The sequence below is a fragment of the Xenopus laevis genome, chromosome 2L, assembly GCF_017654675.1.
Source record: "Xenopus laevis strain J_2021 chromosome 2L, Xenopus_laevis_v10.1, whole genome shotgun sequence".
NCBI classification, from domain to species: Eukaryota; Metazoa; Chordata; class Amphibia; order Anura; family Pipidae; genus Xenopus; species Xenopus laevis.
The window spans coordinates 59512199-59535213 of record NC_054373.1 but is presented as its reverse complement, the minus strand read 5'-3'; the positions used below and the strand labels follow the sequence as shown (position 1 = coordinate 59535213).

General features: G+C 40.3%; 1 non-coding gene across 1 annotated transcript in view; it reads right to left on the bottom strand.

The window, feature by feature from the left end:
* Nucleotides 1–21935, bottom strand: part of serinc2.L — a 29650-nt gene extending 7715 nt beyond the window's left edge. The window contains exons 1-4 of the transcript XR_001934381.2: nt 21780–21935; nt 5128–5289; nt 2490–2668; nt 585–664 (exon numbers count right to left, since the gene is read on the bottom strand). This is a non-coding gene — a transcript (serine incorporator 2 L homeolog). The remainder of the gene's footprint in view (nt 1–584; nt 665–2489; nt 2669–5127; nt 5290–21779) is intronic.
* Between the last annotated feature and the right edge of the window lie 1080 nt (nt 21936–23015).

Below are 23015 nucleotides of genomic sequence, written 5' to 3'. Positions count from 1 at the left end.
AGCTGTGGTGAACTCCAATGCCTGAATCTGCCCCGAGGAGTAAGTAAAAAGTTTGGGGCATTTCCCCAGGGGGCAGTTAGGCTGAGGGGGAGGAGGGATGGGGGGTCTACGTGGGGTAGGGGGTACGGGTTTTTTGCTAAAGGGTTGAATTCTCCTTTAAAATCTCTCACAGATTAACTGTTACAATAACATTATTTGCTGCTATTTCTTTGATGCTGCTGAGAAATGCATTTCTGGTTCTTGCAGTGTACAGTGATTTCTCTGTGAGTTCTTCAACCTAACTTTTTTTCCAGCTACAACCAACAAAAGCACTGTGAGTCAATGACAGATTGACCTGTGCTAATGGATTCCAGCATAAATCATCAGCTTACAATGCACTGCTAGCAAATATTATGGCTTGGTAATATGCAGTAGGATTCACACACATGTAAATTATTTATACCTTAAAGACTATAAGGAAAAAATAAGAGTATTTGTTCAAAAGAATTATGCATCCTCTAGACTAAATTTTGGCCTATGCTTGTATCAATGATGGGTCCCCTTTGAGAAAAGACAGGTTTGAAAACAGATTTTCAACAGCTTACCTATGGTGAATGTTCCACTAGGAATATAGAATGCTCCAACTGTTATTCCAACTAATATCAAGAACTTAAAAAACCAAAACCTGAAAATATAATATTTAAAATTGAAAAAATTTCTAACATTTGCTATACTTTTATCAATATTATAATTATGCTTCTCCCCCCCCCACCAGCACCCAGTTTCTTGTCCAGTTGCAGATGGTCATGCTTGGTCACATAAATGAGTACACTGAGCAAGGGCCTAGGACACTAGGTCAATATGTATGTGTGACAATGAATTTGGGTGATTTAATTAAAATGTAATTATAAAAATCAATATATTGAACTGTGCTATACAATAGTACTAATAAAAGTTACAAATCTAAACTAATAAAGGAGGTACGGATGGCCCTGATCATTACAGCTTACAATTTAAAAGTGGGAATGAAACACAAGGGCAAGATCATGAACATAAACAGTGAGAGATGAGTATTGAACTTACTAGGTGGAGTATAGTCAGTCCCTGATTTACTATACCTTACTCTGCCCTAGGCACAGGTCTCCCTATGTCCTCTCTACTATCGGCACGTTATGGATTTAGCCACATATGTCTGGTGGCAGGCTGGAGAAATAGTTTTTTTATATATGGGCACCAAAGGACAACCCCTTATATAGGACACTGCATGTAGTATATTGTTGAAGAATGCTATATTAGGTGATGGTAAGCAATATAAAAGAAATATGTTTTAAGAAACAAGAAATGTTACAGTAAAACACTGAATGTGTGTAAAAGGGAAATGACTGACTACTTAAGGTACAGGTAGTTTCAAGTAACAGATATTTTGAGGATATTATGGGATGTAGAAAAGAGGACTGTTTCTATCTTAGGTTTAAGTTAAGGTAGTACTGTAGGAATGGCTGATAAAAAGAAACTCAAGCTAAGACATTGAGCTGGGAGGAGAGTTACATTTTAAAATCAACAGCATAGAGGTTTTATTGGAAACCATATCAATTGATGAGAATGTAGGCTATACAGAGAGTATAATATAGAAGACAAATCCTTGGGAGCCTCAACAGAAAGAGAGGTAACCCTGAAGACGATGATATGCTATTATAAGAGACACTGTAAACTGGAATGTAAAAAGAAAACCAGGATAGGACAGTGCCATAAATGGGAGAATAGAATAACTGAAATAAAAGCGGCTGTGTCAAAAGCAGCTGAGAGATCAAGGATTATTTGTAAGAAAAACTGTCTTTTGGCTTTTGTAGATCATAGGTCCTTGTTGAGTCTAAATGATGGTATAGGTGTGTATGAAGATAAATGTTATAAAGTAAAAGTGGCAAGAGACTCTGTCCCCACTCAAATTCAAGATGTTAGACATGATAGTTAGCGCAAACCTTTAAGGTACAATGCTTTAACTTTTATTGTGCATCAAAGATCACGGTCACTTGCAGTACCACTGCTTACATGATGATGTCAACAGATTTTACAGCAGCAGAACAGAGCATTTTTCCCCAATAAAAGTACTTTGCAGTCATAGCTAAAGCCTTGGATTTGTCCTGCTTTCTATTATAATACTGACAGCAGAACAGAGCCACCATTTATAAACTAACTAACATGTATCTCTCTAATGTCAGAACCCTTATCAACAGGAAGCTGTGGCAACATTTCAGTTTTCAGAAAAATTCCTTGTACATACTGTATATGAATGGTAATAAGTATGATGTATGTTAAGGACCTATAAATGTACAGAGAAAATAAGCCAGTTTTCAATGAGGAGAGGCTATTTTTTTAATGTAACATTTGCTTGCATAAACATCATTATGGATCAACAAGTTATCAATTAGCAATGAAACATTAAGCACACTTCCAAGTGGTTGTAGGTATAAGCCTTACAGTGAGACTTTATGAATCAAATTTGCACTCACCCATTCTGCACTGCTGCTCTTGGATCCCGACTGCTTCTCACACAGATCATTAAAATGACAAAAAGAAAGAAAAATGCAGCCAGAGCAAAGCACATGCGGTACACAGCTTGGTGTCCAACCATGACATCACAGTTTAAAGAGCCAGAGATGCTTGTAGAAGAGGTGCATAATAACGGAACCTGGGATTGTGAGAAGTAAAGAGTGAAACTGTTGTATGGAGCAAACAGGAGCTTTCTTGATCTAATTGTAGTAGTAATAGCACTATCACCAGAATTATCTGTCAAGTAGTGTGCTATTTCCATTGACAAAGAGGTACACTAAATAGCAAGTGTCTGCCTTTTGAATGGCCTTTGTTCATCTGAGTAAGGTTAAACGGGTTGTTCACCTTCCAACTCTTTACCTCTTATTATTCTAATATTGAAGTGTAAGTCTAATTTTTCACATTTCTAAAGCTGCTCTGGTTGGGAGGTGAGGGTTGCCGATTCGCTAAACTGTTCTAAATTGATACAATTAGTTGATACATTTATCTTCTTGCCTGCTGAATAGTGATGTGCGAGCCAGCTCGATACCAGCAGGTTTGCGGGTGGGTCCAGGTTGTGCTCTTCCTCCTGCTTTCCCCGCCCACCACCTTCAAATCTGCTCGCCAGCCCCTTTTGGGACGTCACCGGCGGGGCTATAAAGGGCTCAGGGAGGGTGGGTGTGGGGCGGGAAAAACCTGACCTACACATCGCTACTGCTGAACAGAATCCCTGAGTTTCATTAAAGGGGAACTCCACACAAATAAAACTTTTTGAAAAATAGCTTTTTGAAAAGTAAACATCATTTCAAGCAACTTTGCAATATACATCAGTTAAAAAATATGCAGACTTTCCATGATTTTTAATGGTTTGGAACAGTTCCCTAAACCTAGCCCCATGCTCTCCTGCTGAACTGTCTGACTACTTTGATGAGCTGTCTGATTACGGTTACTTTGCATCAGCAGTCATCTGTCCTGCCTGCATCCTCCAAACCCCACAATTCCCTGTACATGTGATTTCAAAAAGGAACTGAACATCACAGTGCAATGCATTGTGGGTTATGTAATTCCTGCATTCTGTCTGTAAGATGTGGAAAAGTTGTTACAATTTGCAACATCAGTGTTTAGTCCAGGGGTGTCCAAACTACGGCCCGCGGGCCAACTGCGGCCCGCAATCCAGTTTTAATCGGCCCGCAGCCAGGGCCGGATTACCCACAAGGCACCCTAAACAGGGCCTCCCCATCCGCCCCCTACCGTGGCGCGTCGCTCTGCACGCACACTTCTAGGAGCGCTCGGCGTGCACGCTGCAGAACAGCTCAACCACACCTCTACTGCTGCGCATGCTTGTTGGCTATTGGGATATCGCATCACTCCAGGATGAGAGCGAGGTTACGTGCATGTCAGAGCCAGCCGCCCTTCAGCATCCACTTCCTGGTCCACGCTGCTCTAAATACAGTCTTGCTGGGCTGCCACAGTACTCCTTCAAGCATCGCATTTCGTGAGTGTAGAGCGATGCGGCAGAAGGGCTGGGCAAGCGGCAAGTGGGCTGGGCAAGCGGCAAGTGGGCCGGGCAAGCGGCAAGTGGGCTGGGCAGGCGGCAAGTGGGCCCATTGGTACAGAGCAGCTGGTTCCTCTGGCACATAATGCAATTATGCAACTAGAGGGCCTAGGGCCCACCGGGTTTTAACAGCTGTCAGGCTCGCAGGTTGGGCATCCCTGCTTCAATCCTATGCCCGGGTATAAAACTATGGCAGCATATATCAGTATGCTGTCCCAGCTGCTGCGTGTCTGGCCAATTGGGAATGCTGGGAATTGTGGTTGCACTGCTTTAGACTGGTACTTGTCGTTGTGTTACAGCTGCTGCTGGTTCAGTCCCAGTGTCTATAGTGGCTTCCCATTTCATATTGCCTGGGATCCAGCATGTCAGGCTGAATGGTCGGCCCCCACACATTTTCACCTCACCAAATCTGGCCCTCTTTGTAAAAAGTTTGGACACCCCTGGTTTAGTCCCTCCTTCCCTGCCAGGATTTTAAATGATGCAGAAAGAGAAGAACTGTTAAATAGCTGGATTTCAGCACAGAAAATGGAATTTATTCATACTTTTTGAAGAAACAGGTAACGGTGATGGGTATATTACGGGTTTCTGTGTTATGTGGGCCTCTTTATCAAAATTTGGTTTGGAAGCTGGAGTTCCCCTTTAAAGACAGCTGTTAGAATTGATACAATAGTTGCTAATACTCCAGAGATGCTGCTGAGAAATGTTGCAAAATTGTAACGGGGATATTAAACTTAAAAACTGTAAAAAATAAAAATTGGAAGCAATTGAAAAAAAATCAATTTCTGGAGAACTATCTGAGAACAACTCAACTGAAAAAGTGTTTGGAAGGTGAACAACCCTTTTAACGGCAACTATCGCCACAGATTTTGCAAAACTATTCTATCTTTCCATCTGCCTTACTGTAAAAGAATGTCTTTTCTAAATTACCTTGTCTTTGTTTGTATTTAAGTGTCGAACTATATTGTGCCTTCAGATTTTTAGCAATTGAAACATTCATTCCACTCTTAACCCTAAATGAATAAACCATTGTATTCATAGGTAGAAAAGTAATCTTGGGAATTTACCTTTTTAAGCCCGGCTTCCACTCCAGGTATGATCATGATACATGCCACAAGAGTTCCAAGCAGTAGAAAAATTGAGAAGATTAGTCGGGTGATAGTAGAGTTTTTTGTTGATGGGCAACAGCCACAGAGAAGGCATGGTGCTGTACCACAGAGACAGGAAGCCTAAAATAGAATAAAAAATAAAGGATTGAGATAACTGACTCAAAGGAGTGAGCACAAAAGAAAAACCTACCTAAAATAACAGATTCAGATATAGAGACTGCAGCAGAATTGTGGAGTCGGAGTTGGGAGCAATTTTGGGTATCTGGAGTAAGAGTTACCGACTCCAACACCTAATAAATTTAAATAAAAGTATGGAAAATAATCAAATGAGATTTAAGAGCTTCTGTGAAGAAGGATATGGCTTTAGTTAATTTTGGATTCTACGGCTATATGCCAGTTTCAATTCATATATAAGTTGTTTTATGTTTATGTTGTTTAATTTTGATTTTGGTTTAGAATTACCAAAAGATATGGATTATATTTTTGGCAGGGATAAAATACCTTGTATGTTGTGTAAATAAGTTCTTACAGTAACTCCAAAAAATTAAAGCATTTTAATTGACATATAGGGGCACATTTACTAAGGGTCGAATATCAAGGGTTAATTAACCCTCGATACTCGACCATCGAACTAAAATCCTTCGACTTTGAATATCAAAGTCGAAGGATTTACCGCATTTAGTTTGATCAAACGATCAAAGGAAAAATCGTTCAATCTAACGATTAAATCCTTTGAATCGAACGATTCGAAGGATTTTAATCCATTGATCGACCGATTTTCCTTCGATCAGAAATTGCTAGGAAAGCTTATGGGGACGATTAGTATTTTTCATTCTAATCCTTCACTCGAGCTAAGTAAATGTGCCCCTATATATACTGTTAGCATCAGAAATACTACTATAGTTTATATAAACAAACTGCTGTGTAGCCGTGGGGGCTGCCATTCAAGTTGGAAAAAAAGAAGAAAAGGCAAAGGATACACAACACATAACAGATAAGCCCTGTCCAATACAATAGTGTTTCATCTGTTATCTGCTATCTTACCTGTGCCTTTCCTCCTTTTTTCACAGCTTGAATGGTTGCCCCCATGGCTACACAGCAGCTTGTTTATATAAACTATAGTAGTCTTTCTGAAGCAAACACACAACTTTTACCAGTGCAGAGCAACAGTACATTATATTTTAATTACTTTGTTACACTTTCAGTTTTTGGTGTTCCTGTTCCTTTAAAAACAGAGGAGTCAGAGTTGGGGTCAGAGTCGGGGTGCCTCTGAGGATTCGGAGTTGAAGAATTTATGTACAGACTCCACAGCCCTGGACTGCAGACCAACAAATTAAGAACAATATAAGTGCACTGTTGTTTCCAAGTACAGTCCGATTGTCTAGGTCAGTGATCCCCAACCAGTAGCTCGTGAGCAACATGTTGCTCTCCAACCCCTTGGATGTTGCTCTCAGGGTCCTCAAAGCAGGTGCTTATTTTTGAGTTCCTGGCTTGGAGGCAAGTTTTAATGGATTAAAAACCAAGTCTAGTGCCAAGTAGAGTCTTTTGAAGGCTGCCAGTCCACATAGGGGCGACCAAATAGCCAATCATAGCCCTTGTTTGTCACCCCAAGGGACTTTTTCATGCTTGTGTTGCTCCCCAACTCTTTTTACATTTTAATGTGGCTCACAAGTAAAAAAGGTTGGGGACCCCTGGTCTAGGTGGTAGCACTATGACTGCTGATATCTGCAATAGTCGGCATGTTAGCGGATCGGCTAAGCTACAAATCACAGTTCTCATCATGTGGCTTGCAGGGTCCATGGTCTTAAAAATGCCCTGGAAATAGGGGTGGTCTTAGGTCACACTCCTTGTTTCATAGCAGCTACTAGAAACATTTCAGCTGAATTCTCCCTCAGCAAAGGTGACCTATATAGCAAAGATGAGAAGCAATAAAGCATGAGAAGAGTGTTTTGTGATCCAGATCAACAAACCTGATTAACTGAAGCTACCAATGCTATGAAGGATTTATGGCGAGATGGAAAAGAATTTAGTCAAAGTAAATTCTCAATAGAGAGTTAAGATGATATACAACAGAAGTGTCCGTTTAAATTACATTTACCTGTAATGAACAATAAAGGGCAATTGTAAACAAGCAACAACAGCATTAAATGTTATGCAGCATGGCCACGATCAAAGTGTGTGCTTAGTAATGGTGGCGGTGGAAATACACAAAAGGTTGGTGTAGTCCTGCAGTTGGTTATGATTGTGTAGTCAGTGGACACTAGAGATGGTAGATGCAGGGCTGGAACTAGGGGTAGGTAGAGTAGGCGCCCGCCTAGGGTGCAATAATGGTGGGGGCGCACTTTTAAGGGAAATTTTTTCTTTATTTTTTTCAAACCCTGGTTTGCTTGGCCTTTTATAGTTTTTCAATTTTATAAACCACCTGTACCAACCCCTTCTTGCCCGTGATTCGTACTGTGGGCAGAAGCACTCCCCAGCTCTCTCTTAGCAGCTGCTGGCACAGGTACATATTTGTGGGCAATATCTTGGCTGCTGCTTGCACAGATAAAAAGATGATTAGGGGCAATATTATGGATTTTTGGCTCCTGCTGGCACAGGTACAGATCGGGGGCAATATGAGAGATTTGCTGCTGCTGGCTCAGGTATATGGGGCAATATGGTGGCTGCTGGCACAGGTACACACATGTTTGACGCAATATGATGGATTTTTGGCTCCTGCTGGCACAGGTACAAATTAGGGGCAAAATTATGGATTTTTGGTTTATGCTGGCACAATGTACAGATTGGGGGCAATCTGAGGGATTGACTGCCGTTGGCACAGGTGTAAATGGGGGCAATATGATAGGTGCTGGCACAGGCATGGGCGTCCACAGAGGGGGGCAAGAGGGGGCAGTGCCCCCCCCCCCTGGGACTGTGCGTGGTTTTTCCAAGTCCAAACCCGCCAATGGCTAGTTTTGGGCTATTTTTAATAGGTGCCGCAGGTTTGGACTTGGAAAAACCGACCAATGCCCAAATAGTAGCACGCACTGTTGGCTGCACCTGCCTGCACGCCGCCAGCCAGCCGGCAGCCGCAGGATAATTACGAACGATACGTTCTTAAAAGGGGCAGAGCCGGAGACTTGGGATTATCAGATTCAGACTAGAGAGGGCTCAGGGGCAGGCTGGAAGAACACGCAGCGAGCGTCCCTCAGGAGGAGGGCGGCCGCGTGACGTCATGATGCAGGGCGCGCAAAGCGCGGTGCTACCACGCCCGGCACGCCGACGCCTGGGCCTGTCTCTCTGGGTCCTCCTGGCGGGAATTGGTTGGAGACTGGAGTTGGACACGACGACGACGACACAGACAGTGCCGCTTTGCGGGACTTGTGAGTAGCTGTCTGCGACTGTGCGTTGTGTTTGTGTCTCTCTTATTTGTATGTAGGGCTGTTGGGCAGTATTGAAATCCTGTCATTGCCCGGTCCCCAATAAAACAATATTCGGTTGGGTGTGTCACAAGAGGACTCAAATGCTCCTTTATGTTGTACAGGGAACAGTAGATTTCTGATTGTAAGCCCACATTCAGTAAGATGTTCTGAAGCTCTTCTGTTGCTCTTCTGGATATATTATGTCTTGACTGGCACAGTTTTTATGAACACACATTTATAAGCGCTCAATGTATTCGCAGTACTGTCAGTACAGTTATGGGACCTGTTATCCAGACTGCTTGGGAGTTTTCCAGATATGGGATCTTTCTCTAATTTGGATCTCCATTCCTTAAGTCTACTAAAAAAATCATTTATTATTTAAACCCATTAGGATTGTTTTGCCTCCAATAAGGATTAATGATATTTAAGTGGAGATTGAGTACGGTTTTATTATTTCACGGAAAAAGAAAATGAAATTTAAAAATATGGATTATTTGGAAAAAAAATCTATAGGAATCTACAGGAGACAGCCTTTCTGTAATTCAGAGGTTTCTGGATAACGGATCCCATAGCTGTGTCCTTTGATGACATAAACTTTTGACGTGTACAGGTTACCAGCCCATTGTTCTGTTGCACATGCGAGTGGCGCTGTGGTTGTGCACACGTAATTCATTTGGCTACGACCTCCTACTAAGGGGATTACAGTATTAAAGGGGAATCCAACCCCCTGGTGCTAACACCTCACCTCCCCCCCACCTACCTCTCACCCCAGGCTATTGCCTGGGGTGAGAGGTAGGTGTGAACGTCGCTGGAGGGGACTTACACAGAGGGGTAAAACAGGTGAACAGTAAATGTTATCTAATTGGTTGTGTTATTGTTTCTTAGCAAACTTAATGCCTTGTGTTACCCCTTTTATTTACAGTGCCAACCAGGCAGTAGCCAAAAGAACCCAATATTATTTGTAGTACCAGTCAGCCATCAGTCTGGGAAAAGTACAGACACTTAATTGATCTGATAACCATATTATTTTACTACGATTTTTCAATTTATGAATTGGGCTACTTTTGGGCTACTTTTTTTTATGGTCTTTGGCTGGTTTTGAAATGAAAACCTGGCAACCCTGATTGCAGTCTGCAGCCTTGTACTTGTGAGTTCTGGGGGTATTTATACAATTACTTGCCCCTGTGCCATCTGTTTGTGTGTTCTGCTGGTATTTATGTATGTACTTGCCCCTGTACCATCTGTTTGTGAGTTCTGGGGGTGTTTATACATGTACTTGCCCCTGTGCCATCTGTTTGTGAGTTCTGGGGGTATTTATACATGTACTTGCCCCTGTGCCATCTGTTTGTGAGTTCTGGGGGTATTTATGCATGTACTTGCCCCTGTGCCATCTGTTTGTGAGTTCTGGGGGTATTTATACATGTACTTGCCCCTGTGCCATCTGTTTGTGAGTTCTGGGGGTATTTATGCATGTACTTGCCCCTGTGCCATCTGTTTGTGAGTTCTGGGGGTATTTATACATGTACTTTCCCCTGTGCCATCTGTTTGTGAGTTCTGGGGGTATTTATACATGTACTTGCCCCTGTGCCATCTGTTTGTGAGTTCTGGGGGTATTTATACATGTACGTGCCCCTGTGCCATCTGTTTGTGAGTTCTGGGGGTATTTATGCATGTACTTGCCACTTTGCCATCTTTGTGTGAACTAGGGTTGCCACTTGTCAGACAACCGGTATTTTGAAGGGTTGCCCGGGTCAAAACTTCCTGGATGGTTTTTCAAATTAGGGAAACTGTGCAGGATTCCCTTGATTGACCCGGCGATCGGCTGATCACCGTGGCATAGCTCCACCCCCTGATGGCAGTGACACACCCACCTATCTCACAGGCCCGCCCACAGATGCCTCCTTGCCCCACCCTGGAAAATTTTCTGCGGACACCCATGGGCACAGGTACAGGGGCAATATGATTGGTAAGGTGGGAAATGGGAATGCAGGACCGGATGGGGGGCACTGATTGATGCCCATGCCTAGGGTGCCAAAATGCCTTGGCCCGGCCCTGGGTAGATGTCTGCATAAATAATCCTTGTTTACACGCTTCTTCTATTACTTGATGCCATTTACAATTAACCATGCTACACAAATAAGTATACAAGTAATATTATATAATAATCCAAACAAGTACACCAAGTCCACTGTGTCAGCATGGAAGGAGAATCAAAAGGAAGAAAATTATGTAGCATGTGAGGAACAGGGCTAGAGCAGGGAACAGAAGTAAGGAAACAATCTTTTGTCAGGCATCAAGTGTTAAAGCTTTTAACAGCCCTGAAGTAATTACTTGCAGAATAATCAAACTTTCAAATGATTTGCTGCAAACAAAATATTAAGTTGGGAAATCAATCTTGCACTACAATGTGGCATTAGGAGCACCACACAGCAGAGTCCAAGGTGAACCAGCAGTACAACAAAAAGGCCACAATTATTAACACACATTTATACAGCACCAGCAAATTCTGCAGTGCATATGCCAGAACTACCCCACAGAATTACAATGAGAGTCCAACTGTCGTTGCCTTAGTGGTGGTGAGCTGCCAGTTACCAGGGGATGCAAAAAGCCAGCTCAGGTAATTTCCATTCTTTAAAACAGGAATTTGCCTCTTTCAGTGCAGAGAATGCAATAGCCTCACAAGCAGATACCTCACAAAATGAACCAGGACAGTGCAAGATCCCCACATGAGAGAGTATATAAAGACTGCAAATTAAAAAAAAATTAAAGGGGACCTGTCACCTGAAAAATTGATTACAAATCCTATTTTATCATGTTTGTCAAGCAAAATAAATTTTAATTACACTGTATACATTATTTGAATATTGTTTCCTTCGGTCTGGGAATTCATAATTATAGCAAGCAGGCAGGAGCCATTTTGTGGACACGGTTATTAAGATAAGCCTTGTATCATCTCAGAATCTTGTTTGTGCACCAGAATGGGGGACCTGATGTCCATCCCCATGCTCTTGCTACACAATTAAATGGTAAAGTGAGAGGGGTACTGTGGTGAGAGCAGTGACATCTAGGAAGTGCTGAATGGAAAGTGAAAGTAATTGCTTGCCCCATCCCTATGCCCTAAGGCATAAAGGAGGGGCAGACAATATTTGATTGACAGCTGAGAAATTTAAATGAGTTTACAACAGCTATGAATGCTTTAATAAAAAAACAAATTTGTATTTTGTGTCTTATTTGAAAAGGACTTTTATTATACAGCTTTTTATGTCTGGGTGACAGGTCCACTTTAAGCTGCAGCTCAGACAAGCCGAATGACCATATGCACATTAGTTGCATAAAATAAGACATCAGAGGAGAAAGATATAAGAGAAGCTGGCAGGGTGTTGCTTTAGCACCACCACCTTCTGCAAGAGGGGAAATGCATATGCATTACACCTCACTGTGTGTTTTCTCACTTTATGGCGAGGTTTGTCATTTGATAAAATAGGTATACCATTACTTTTCTGTTAACTCATTACTCCACGCTTGAGGTACAACATTATTAGTAACCGGAATTCGTGACACTTTTTCTTATCAGTTTGATTTTATAAAGGCTTCTCAAATCTGCTCACGAAAGTATATAGACCCTAGTACAAACTTAGCTTTCATGCAAAAGAGAACGCTTGTGTAAAAAATAAGAGAAAATAATTAGCCTTCATTTAACAACAACAACATACAAATGGTTCAAAGTCCCAAAATGCAAGCAGAACTGCTGGTTTCAAAGCACAGAAACAGTCTATTCATTCAGAGCCATATATCTAAACTTGCACATGGGCTGTTGATCTCATCAGTGCAAGATACTGGTACATGGCTTCCAAGGGGGTAGGACGAAAAGAACAGCAAAGAAAAAGAACCATCACAGTTAGGGTGAGAAGCTCTAAATGGAGCAAAGAGCCCTTCTCAATGCAAGTCCAGCAGCAAGGCATGATTTACAAACTATAGGAGGCAAACAATTAAAGGGGTACAATACACTTTGGTCTGCGAAACTGTTCAGGGAAGATCAGTGCTGGATTTGTTTTAAAAATTGTAGAGGAGATTAAAAAAAACTCTAAAGGACCAGTAACACAAGAAATAAAAATGCCTTGATTGGTGGCTGATCTGGCCAAATTAGCTACAAACATAAAAGAGTTGGGTCTGATCAATGCACATTCCCTGGTCCCCTATTCCACTTGTCATTTAGTATCTATGCAAGTGCATGTTGTTGTATCCCGATACCATCTAAGATGTTAATCGCATAACATTCTTAGATCGGAATACCTATGTACATGTATATATTATTAACATGTATTTTTAGAGCACCAACATTGCGCATCGCAGTAAAATGAATGTGCTTATACAAAGAAATCACAGAAATTACATTCATACTGTATAACATACAGAGTTACAATTACCCTCATTGTCAATTTTGTAGTCACTTGCTCTAGAGTTACGCCACCAGACAGGGCCCCTTAACCAGCCAGCTGCACTGCACATAAAGATAAAAGGCTAATCGAAACAGAGCTGGTTGCAAACACACTGCAATTAAAACATCTGTTCATAGGAAACATTTTACACGTACAGGACTTAAATAACTGACTTGCCAATTAAAAACAGTTTTGTCACTGCTTTGGAATGTTCTATTACAGCTTTGTTTGGCTAGCCATGCCCTCAATGATACCATACCACACCCCTTGTCTCCTAGTCCCCACCAGTTGGTACCTTCGAAAAAAGGAAGTACAGCTGTGAGGAGGCTGGAATCTGGAGCAAAATAATAGTACAAGATCATCAAGAAACAATTTGCAGAGATTGTGACACCAGGAGTTAAAAAGGGGACAGTCAGGTTGGCAAAAACATTCAGGTTAAGGAATCTCAAGTAACATTCTTAAAGCAGACCTATCACTGAAATATGATTGTGATTTATAGTTAACTTTTAGGGTCATATTTAATAAGCTGTGTACAAACCAGCGGCATAACATACCACACTTGGCCAGGCTTCAGCTAGGGTTGCCACCTTTTCTGGAAAAAAATACCGGCCTTCCTATATATTTATCTTCAATAACATTGGGATCAACCATCATTTTTACTGGCCAGGCCGTTAAAATACCGGCCAGGTGGTAACCCTAGCTTTGGCGTGTAACAAAAATGGTTTATAAATTTTACTAATCTTTTCTTATAGTGATTTACATTGAAGCAATGTAATATAATGGTGGAAAATCTGGCATTTGCATGGCGTAAAATATCACAGATCTTGATAAATTCACCATTTATTTTACACAGCTTTTTACACCATTTTTTCATCGAATTTTGTTTTACACAGCATAATAAATATGCCCCTAATGTACATTAATGTTTGAAGTGTAGTTTTTTAGTGTATCACTTTAAAAGAGGCTAGGGAAAATGGAAATTATTATATAGTGAATAAAGGACCCTCTCTTGTAAAATATAAGGATATTATTAAGTTACTGAGAAGTTCCATGACCATATAAAAACACAAGGCCAATGGGCGAGTGTTTTTATACAGGTCATGGAACTCCGAGGTAACTTCTAATATCCTTATACTTTATTATAATACACAAGTTTCAGTGAGTCATGTGACAGAAATGGTTTCACTAAGCTTCGATTATAACCGATGACATCACTAAGCACCATTTACAAGGATATAATTTACAGGATATTCATGACACACTGATATTCACACACACTGGGAAAAACTTCAAAGGGGAACCATCGTTATAATAGAAATCCACCAAACCATAGTGGGTGCTTATAGTTTTGAGCCCTAAAGGACTTTTCGAAACCAAAAAAAAATTCTTACTGCAAACAACTCAGCCATGCAATACAAAGAAGAGTATTAACGCAGGGGTTAATCAAAGAACATAATCCAACTATTTAGCCAAACTAGAATGTCACCAAAACATTTGCATCTCAATGGGCTGACACCGTTCAGGATGAGGTTGCAATAATAGCTAGACGAGAATCTTACAGCTGAGTAGGTACCTTCTTCTTCATGATTAAACGGTGTGAGAGATTCCTTTCTGCCTATGACTAAAAGCTCCAACATGCCTGATTAACACTACAAAAATCTTTCCATGATTCACAAGTATAGTGCTTGAAACTCCATTTTGGATATGTAATTGAGTTAAAACATGACCTATTTAATAAATATAAAATATATCTGAGGCTACTTGGTTCCCCTGGATACAATTTAGTAGCTCAGGGGACCACAGACAATGTATCAAGGTCAAGATACAGTACAGAACAACACCTTAGTCAATATATTTTACAGTGAAAACTCAATTTTACATCCCTTGATTTTAAGTTCCCTCATTTTACATCACCAACTCATAAGAATGGGCCCGAAGGCAGCTTCCATGCTAATGTCCCTTCCCCCTGCGCTCACCTTTTTGGGGTCCATAGGGGCCCACAATGCTAGTGCGGAGAGCGCAATTGGGCTCTCTTGCACTATAAGAGCAAAATTTCCGGTTTAAAAACAGGAAATTTGGCTTTTAAAAAGTTAAGAGGCACAGCTTTTGGCTGTCCCTGGTAACTCAAGGGGTGCTACAGCATGAGGCGAGTTTCTCAACTCAAATGCATCTACAAGAGGAAGGTAAATCATTCAAAAACTATAAAAACTAAAACATGAAGAAATCTGCCAAAAGGCCATTTTTTACAACGGATAAAGGGATTTTATGAAACTGTACTATCTGTCCCCTTCTAGTAGCCTTTTAATATTGTAAGCTTGCTTACCAGCACTGGGCAGATCTGCATATGGGCAGTAACCCATAGCAACCAGTCAATCAGCTGCAGGTAGAACAACAGCAAGAAGAAGAAACTTGTTTGGTTGCCATTAGTTACTGCCCAGGTACAAATTGGCTCAGTATTGGTAAAGGAGTCCTGTGCTATGGGCAGTACTACAAATAACTTCCAAATATCTGGATGAATTTTGTGTTCAAGGTGCTGTTATAAAGAGCTAATAAGTGAAAGCCCCAAATTGTATTTTATTGCTGCGTCTAATGCTTAGCTCATAAACTTTAAAAATTCCAACACTTACAAATATTTTGGGAAGCCTGACTTTTTTTTCAGTGTAATATTGCACTAATATATTGGACTAATGCTGGTAAGTAGTGTACAATAGTACGCTCACCACCAATACGTCATATTTTATGGGCTTTTGTCTCCCTGTTTGAATGTAGAAATACCATAAGCAGAGATGCATGAACTCAAATCAATTTTTTATTGAAGTACATTGCAAACTTCACTCAAAATATGTGTTTAAATACAAACTAAATCTAAACCAAAATTGACAAGACTTCGCCATTTCAACAAATATCTGTCACATTCGTTTTCCAACACAAATTCGGTACATCCTTATTATATATTGCCTGTGTCTGCTCAGCAAAATATAATTCTCAGCTGGCCAACGTTATTCTTTCTTTTCCTTCCCTCAAATTATGTGTTTATACAATACTCTATATCTTAGACATATATTAAGGTAATCACTTGGTAGACAGGAAGAATCTGTTTAAGTTTCTAGACTGATTAAAGTCAGCTGTGCCCAAAGCACGTTTTAATATATAGCAGAACACAGTGGTGAAACAATTGTAACTCATATAATTAATAGAATATTACTGGTTGTTGGTTTAGCAACAGCAGTTGAGGGAATTGTCAACTGCTTCCTTTTTATTTTATTTTTTTTTCACTTAATACAGCTTTTTACAAGTTATAGTTATTCAAATGAGATTTCCTAAGGTAAAGAAAGATCTCTGTGTATTTAAAAACAGGCCCTCTGTGAGTAGTGGTCTATGCAGTATGTGAGGCAATAGTGTGCTATTATGTGATGCATTTGTGTTACCACCAGTGATTTAATTCCAGGAGGAAGGCAACTTTAGTCGCTTTGTCACTCATGCAGGAGGAGATTAAGCGTAGTCGAAACTATGTCCCGTCTGTTATAGCCCTAAAGAAAAGGCAATGTATGAGCACTGAGGCGTGCCAAGCTGTTAAAGGATAAGTAAACCTTTAAAGTTAAGTTAATATAAAACTGACGAGAGTGCTATTCTAAGCACTTTTTTAATTTACATTCATTTTTTTTTTTTTAATTCCAGAATATTAAAGGATATATGTACTGTTACCACAAATTAATTTTGTTACCTGCTGGCCAGTTTCCGACCATTCTGACCACTAAGTAGCCAAGTCTGCTTAGGAAAGATTTGAGAAAGGGGTCTCATTTTTTTCCTTTGAAAGAAAATAGCTTAGAATTAGGTTTTCTTTTATTAAGCAAAACATTATTTTTAGGTTTTACTTCCCTTTCTACTCTACTTGAAATGTAAAACGCTGGTTACCAGAGTTTGATATCCACAACAACCAGAAAACACAGGAAATTAATCAAGACAATATTTTCATATCTTGCTATTACTTTATATTAGTGATGGGAGATATTTTGCTCACCCCTTCTTTATGTTATTCATAGACCCAATGATTATGATCTTGCAGTTCATCATTTTTACATGTGCCTGGCTGCTAGGGTTATTGGGAGTTTCAATTACAAACTTGAGAAATGTAGAACAGGTAAAAATGAACACAAGAATAAAAGTAAAGTCTAACTGAAAATTGTAGATGTACCACTGACTTTATCACACTAAAATGTCATTTCAAGGAGAATTAGCTCTTCAAAGCACCAGCCTTTCTTAATTCACTATAAAAGTTTGTACAGGTATGGGATCTGTTAACCAGAAACCCATTATGCAAGAAATCTCAGAATTACAAAAAGGCCATCTCCCGTAGACTCCATTATAATAAAATAATCCAGATTTTTCAAGTAGATTTCCTTTTTCTCTGTAATAATAAAACGGTAACTTGTATACTAGACTATACTAAACTAATATCCTTATTGGAAGCAGAACCTGCCTATTGGGTTGTTTACATGATTTTCTAGTAGACTTAAGATGTGAAGATCCAAATTACAGAAAGATCTGTCATCCAGACAACAATGGTCCCGAGCATTCTGGATAACAGGTCCCATACCTGTATACAGGTTTCTGGGCTACTGTACCATATTTTGTACTAGGACATTGATTTGCAAAATTTGGTTTTTAACTGTTTGGTGCTCTGGTTCGAAAATATTTTTTTTTATTATATTCAGATGGTTATAAAATTTCAAATTATTTTTGTCATTTACAAAGTCGATTCTATTAAGTCTAGAGCCTTCTCTGCATAGAAAGACAGGTATTATATTCTTGTGAAGTTGTTAGATACAAATATCAACTACCAGTATCTTAAAGAGAAACTCCACCCTAAAACTCCTTTTGTTACATAATAAAAGGAAATGTCATTCTAAGCAACTCTCCAATATACGTTAATTACAAATGTTCAGTGATTTTAAAGGCATCTGTTTGGAGGTTAATATTCTCTGCATGTCTGGTTCTGTTATTGAGACTATGTAAAATTGTTTAGAATTACTTTTTATTTCATTATGCAAAAAAACTCTTACCAAACACCTGCTTATGTCATGTGTCCTGCCCCATAGCAAATTATCACATATTTATCTATTAACAGTTGATTTGCTAGCGAGAAAAACCAACAGTAGATTTTAGCCTAAAGACAAATGGGTGGAAGGATGGAAGCATGAGGTCAGGCTCAGACTCTTTCAGAAAAAAAACTATAGAACAAGTGGAGTATTGATGCTGCTTTACATTCAACAGAGGCCTATGGTTATGCAAAGCAGATACCCACAGCAGTTGTTTATCCATTTCAATTCAATTCAAAGCTCAGACCATGAGTGGAAAACAGCCCCATTTATCTGCACTGGCATCATTGTGGCACACAGTTTCAGTCTGAAGGAGCTACAGAGCCAAGGGCTTAAATTTCCTGATTTAGAGAGGTTCTAGAAGAAAAAAAAAAAAGTTTCCCTGGTATACACAACATACAGGTATGGGACCTGTTATCCAGAAGGCTTGGGAGCTGGGGTTTCCTGGATAACAGATCTTTCCGTAATTTGGATCTTAATACCGTCTACTAGAAAATCATGTAAACATTAAATAAACCAAATGACCTGGTTTTGCTTCCGATAAGGATTAATTATATCTTAGTTTGGCTCAAATACAAGGTATACAGAGAAAAGGGAGTTTATTTTTGAAAATTTGGATTATTTCGATAAAATGGAGTCTATGGAAGAAGGCCTTTCCGTAATTCCGAGATTTCTAGATAACAGGTTTCCTGATAAAGGACCCTATACCTGTAATACTTAATAGTAACAGATTATTGTTTGTAATGATCTGAAACCTTAATGGGGTTGTTCACCTTCAAACACCTAGTTGTTTTCAGATAGTTCACCCAAAATAATGACTTTTTCCAATTACTTTCTATTTTCTAGGTGTGACTGTTTTTCTAATATTCAAGTGTAAAGTGTCATGTTTCACCTTCTAAAGCAGCTCTGGGAGGGGGAGGACGCCGACCCTGTAAACTGTGCTAATTTGATACATTTCTTATCTTTGTCCCTGCTGAGCAGAATCCCTGGGTTTCATTACATGCAGCTGTTGGAATTGATACAATAGTTGCTAATGCTCCAGAAAAGCTGAAAAATGTATCAACTAAATGTTGCAAAATTGTAACAGTTTAGAATCTGCACCCGAATTACTGAGTTGCCAGACTCAAACACCAGAGACAAGAATATTATACTTTAAAATTAGATTTTGAAAAAAAACGGTAAAAAATAAATAATGCTAAGTATTTGAAAAAAGTCTTTATTTCTGGGGAACAACCGGAATACAACAGAAAAAAAGTGGAAGGTGAACAACCCCTTTAACAGAACTTTCTTCAGAATGTAATGAAATATATTGTTGTAAGACAATAGACACCATATTTAACCTACATCCCTCCTTTTATAGGGAAGTTATAGTTTCATGCTTGTGTATCAGGTATTTCAACTACAAAGCTTTAATGTCAGAATAACCTACACTTATTTTTTAGCATTATTATACTGCAGACTGACAAATGAGCAGCTCACAAAATACATGTGGCAATGAGCTCATTTTCTCTGCGGTTTCATTACAGCACCACTGATGAGGTTCCACCACTTTCTGTACTAAATGTGTTCTTTGTTTCATTTCCATGAACAGAATGTGTTTTCTTTAGCACGCAACATATATATATATATTTATTTCGTATATTTTCAACATTTCAGCACCAACACTCGTGCCGTCTTCAGGAAGGCAGCACGAGTGTTGGTGCCGAAACGTTGAAAAATAAATTTTCTCTATTGTTTTCACTTGAAAAGTCCTTGGAGTGCGTTTTTTTTTTAATCGAATATGTATTCATTTTGACCTGCACCAAGGCAGATGAGGTATGGTCTCGAGTGCACCGGTTGTGGACAATATATAGTGAATAAAGTACCCCCTCTTGTAAAATATAAGGATATTATAAGTTACCGAGGAGTTTCATGACCATTTAAAAACACGAGGCCGAAGGCCGAGTGTTTTTATACAGGTCATGGAACTCCGAGGTAACTTCTAATATCCTCATATTTTGCAACTGGGGGTACTTTATTTATTATAATACACAAGTTTAGTGAGTCATGTGCAGGGGTGCTTCGCCAATGAGGCAAGTTGAGGCTGTCGCCTCAGGCGGCAGCACCCCACTAGGTACCAGGGGCAGCAAAAATGCTGCTCCTGGTACTTTAAGAGCGAATTTCTGGGGGAGGGGGGGCAGCAGCAACTGCTGCTGCCTCAGGCGGCATTGGGGCCAGGATCGCCCCTGGTCATGTGACAGAAATGACATCAGAACTCACCGTTTATAACTGATGACAACAGAACTCACCGTTTATAAGGATATAATTTACAAGATATTCATAGCTTTTGTGTATTATATATATATTGTGTATTTTTTTTTATATAATTTAGTTATGGGCTACTGCTCACGAGTGTTTATACTTGCCACTACTCTATTTTTAACTGGAGCAAGTGAATGGGGAAAAAGAGCTAGCAAGTTTACTGCACTGGACATAAAAATATTAAGTGTTTCTACAACCAAGGCCATAGCCCTTAAATGAATTTTAAAATGAGTTATAAACATGATTCTTTATTGGCTAGCTCCCCAACGTACAAGGGATTTAAACCATATTTTTTTTTTCTTCCTAAACAAACAACTTTCATGGTTTATTCATGGCATACACGGAAACATGACACTTATTTTCAGCAGTAACGCAGTTCTAAAAAGATTCCATTGAATAAACATGGCACAAATATACCATATGCTGCTTCATGGTGAAGTAAATGTGTTGCAAATTAGTGGTTTCCATAGCAACTATAGGGGCTACAAGGAGGTACCCCTGAATATAATCACTCACAATGGCTTTCTGTTTCCAGCACAACAATCTTCCATTAATAAAAAAAATTCCACATGGAACAGTTTACGGATAATCTGTTCATAATCTGGTTAATCAAAGTGAAGACCATTTAGTCAGAATAGGATCTGAAATCCTTTTTTTTTTTTAAATTCTACTAAAACTAGTTTGTACAAGTGCTTGATTAGATGGTTTGCTTTAGGTGGGTGGGGACATGGCTGAGCAATTAAAACCTGTCAGGAAGAAAAAAGTTATTTTAGCAGATATTTTCACACATGGTTTTAAACGCTTCATTTAAAAAAAGTCCCAATAGAAATGAAATCTCCATAGAACAGGGGTGTCCAATCTTTTGACTTCCCTGGGCCGCATTGGAAAAAGAAAAATTGTCCGGGGGCCACACATGAAATACACAAACACTTTTGATTTGTAAAAGTAAAGAAAATACACAGAAAAGAACTGCAATGCCAGTTGGATAACAAGATGGAGCTATACACTGGAATATGGGGTATCTGGATATTAAATAGACTTATTATTATATTATTATTATGACTTTTCCTCTGGAACTGAGAGTTTCAAGCTGGGCCGCATTCATATCCATCCTGGGCCGCATGTGGCCCTCGGGCCGCAGTTTGGACACCCCTGCCATAGAATATGCAGCCGAGGACTGAAGAGATGCTGGGGAAAGAAATGTATCCATGCGCTTAAAGAAATACCGTGCAGCAGCATGTAATTGCTTGTTGCTACGACTGCCAGATTTCCCAGCGCTGAAATGTGATCCTAATTGTAGTAAGCAGGAGGTGAGGGAGAGAAGGTGGGAAGAGTTGCCAGAGAGGGCACAAAACAGTGGCGTTACTTACACAGCTGAGCAAGGAGCAGACTCCCAGGCAGGCGCCCATAGTTCAGGGAAGAAGGCGCACTCACACACACTGAGCAGCACTCGGCACGGTACTCGTGTTAGAATTGAGTAGCTGTGAGGAGTTTCTAATGTCACAGCCATGTGACCAACACGAGTGATGTCAGTAGGGGAGTGTCTTGCTCACAGTCAAGCTGAGGACCTGCTTATTATGTTACACTGTACTGTGCCAGTGCCAACCCTGCAGTTGAACTGTTGTGGGAAGGGGGGATTTCAGTGGAGAAGTGAGATGGCACAATGACTCTAAGGCACAGCACTACCAAAGGAAGGGTTTACAAGTGGTGAGGGTGGAGAAGGGTTTATGTGTGTAATGCATGGGTAGGGTACTGCAAGCCAGGAGATCTGAACATTACTGCTGGGAAGATTCTTCCAATGGTATAAATAGAATTTACTAGGCACAACTATTTTAGGGTCCCCTAAACATTGGGAACAAGATTTTTTTAATCGTCTAATGAATCTGTTATACAGGGTCGGACTGACCCGGAGGGAAACCGGGAAAAACCCAGTGGGCCCCGACCCTCATGGACCCCGCTGGGCCAGACTCCCACTCCTGATATTCGGCAAGAAAACATTTTTTTTCGTCGCTGTTCTGCGTCATCTGCGCATGCGTGCCGAGTGGCACCGGTTAAACATGCGCCAAACGGTTCAGCGCGTCAGTGTAGGGGAGCGGGGCCCTGGACAGCAGTCCCAGTGGGCCCGGCCCCCCCAGTCCGATCCTGCTGCTATAGAGAACCAGTGGGCTTTCTATTCTAAGAAATTGGGACTGCTAACTCCAGGGGTGTCTAAACTTTTTGCAACGAGGGCCAGATTTGGTGAAGGTGAAAATGTGTGGGGGTCGACCATTCAGCCTGACATCCATTCCAAGGTAGCTAGCTTGTGATAAGGATCAATCGACGCGTACACTGCATTTAGGAAGTGGAAAAGTGGAGTCTGTTTGGACTTATTCTCCGCTCCTCATTTAAACAAGGAATCGCGTAGCCGAAGCAGTAATATTTGGGCACATGATTAGTGAAACGATCTGTCACTTGGTCTATACTGCTGCCTGTGTGCTGAAGGCGTTAGCAATAGACACGTACTGGCACGTAGTGACGCACCGCTCTCGCATACTTCTTTAGTTCACTGTACTGGCACATTAGTTCGTCTATTGCACCTTTAGCCCTAAAGAAGTATGCAAGAGCGA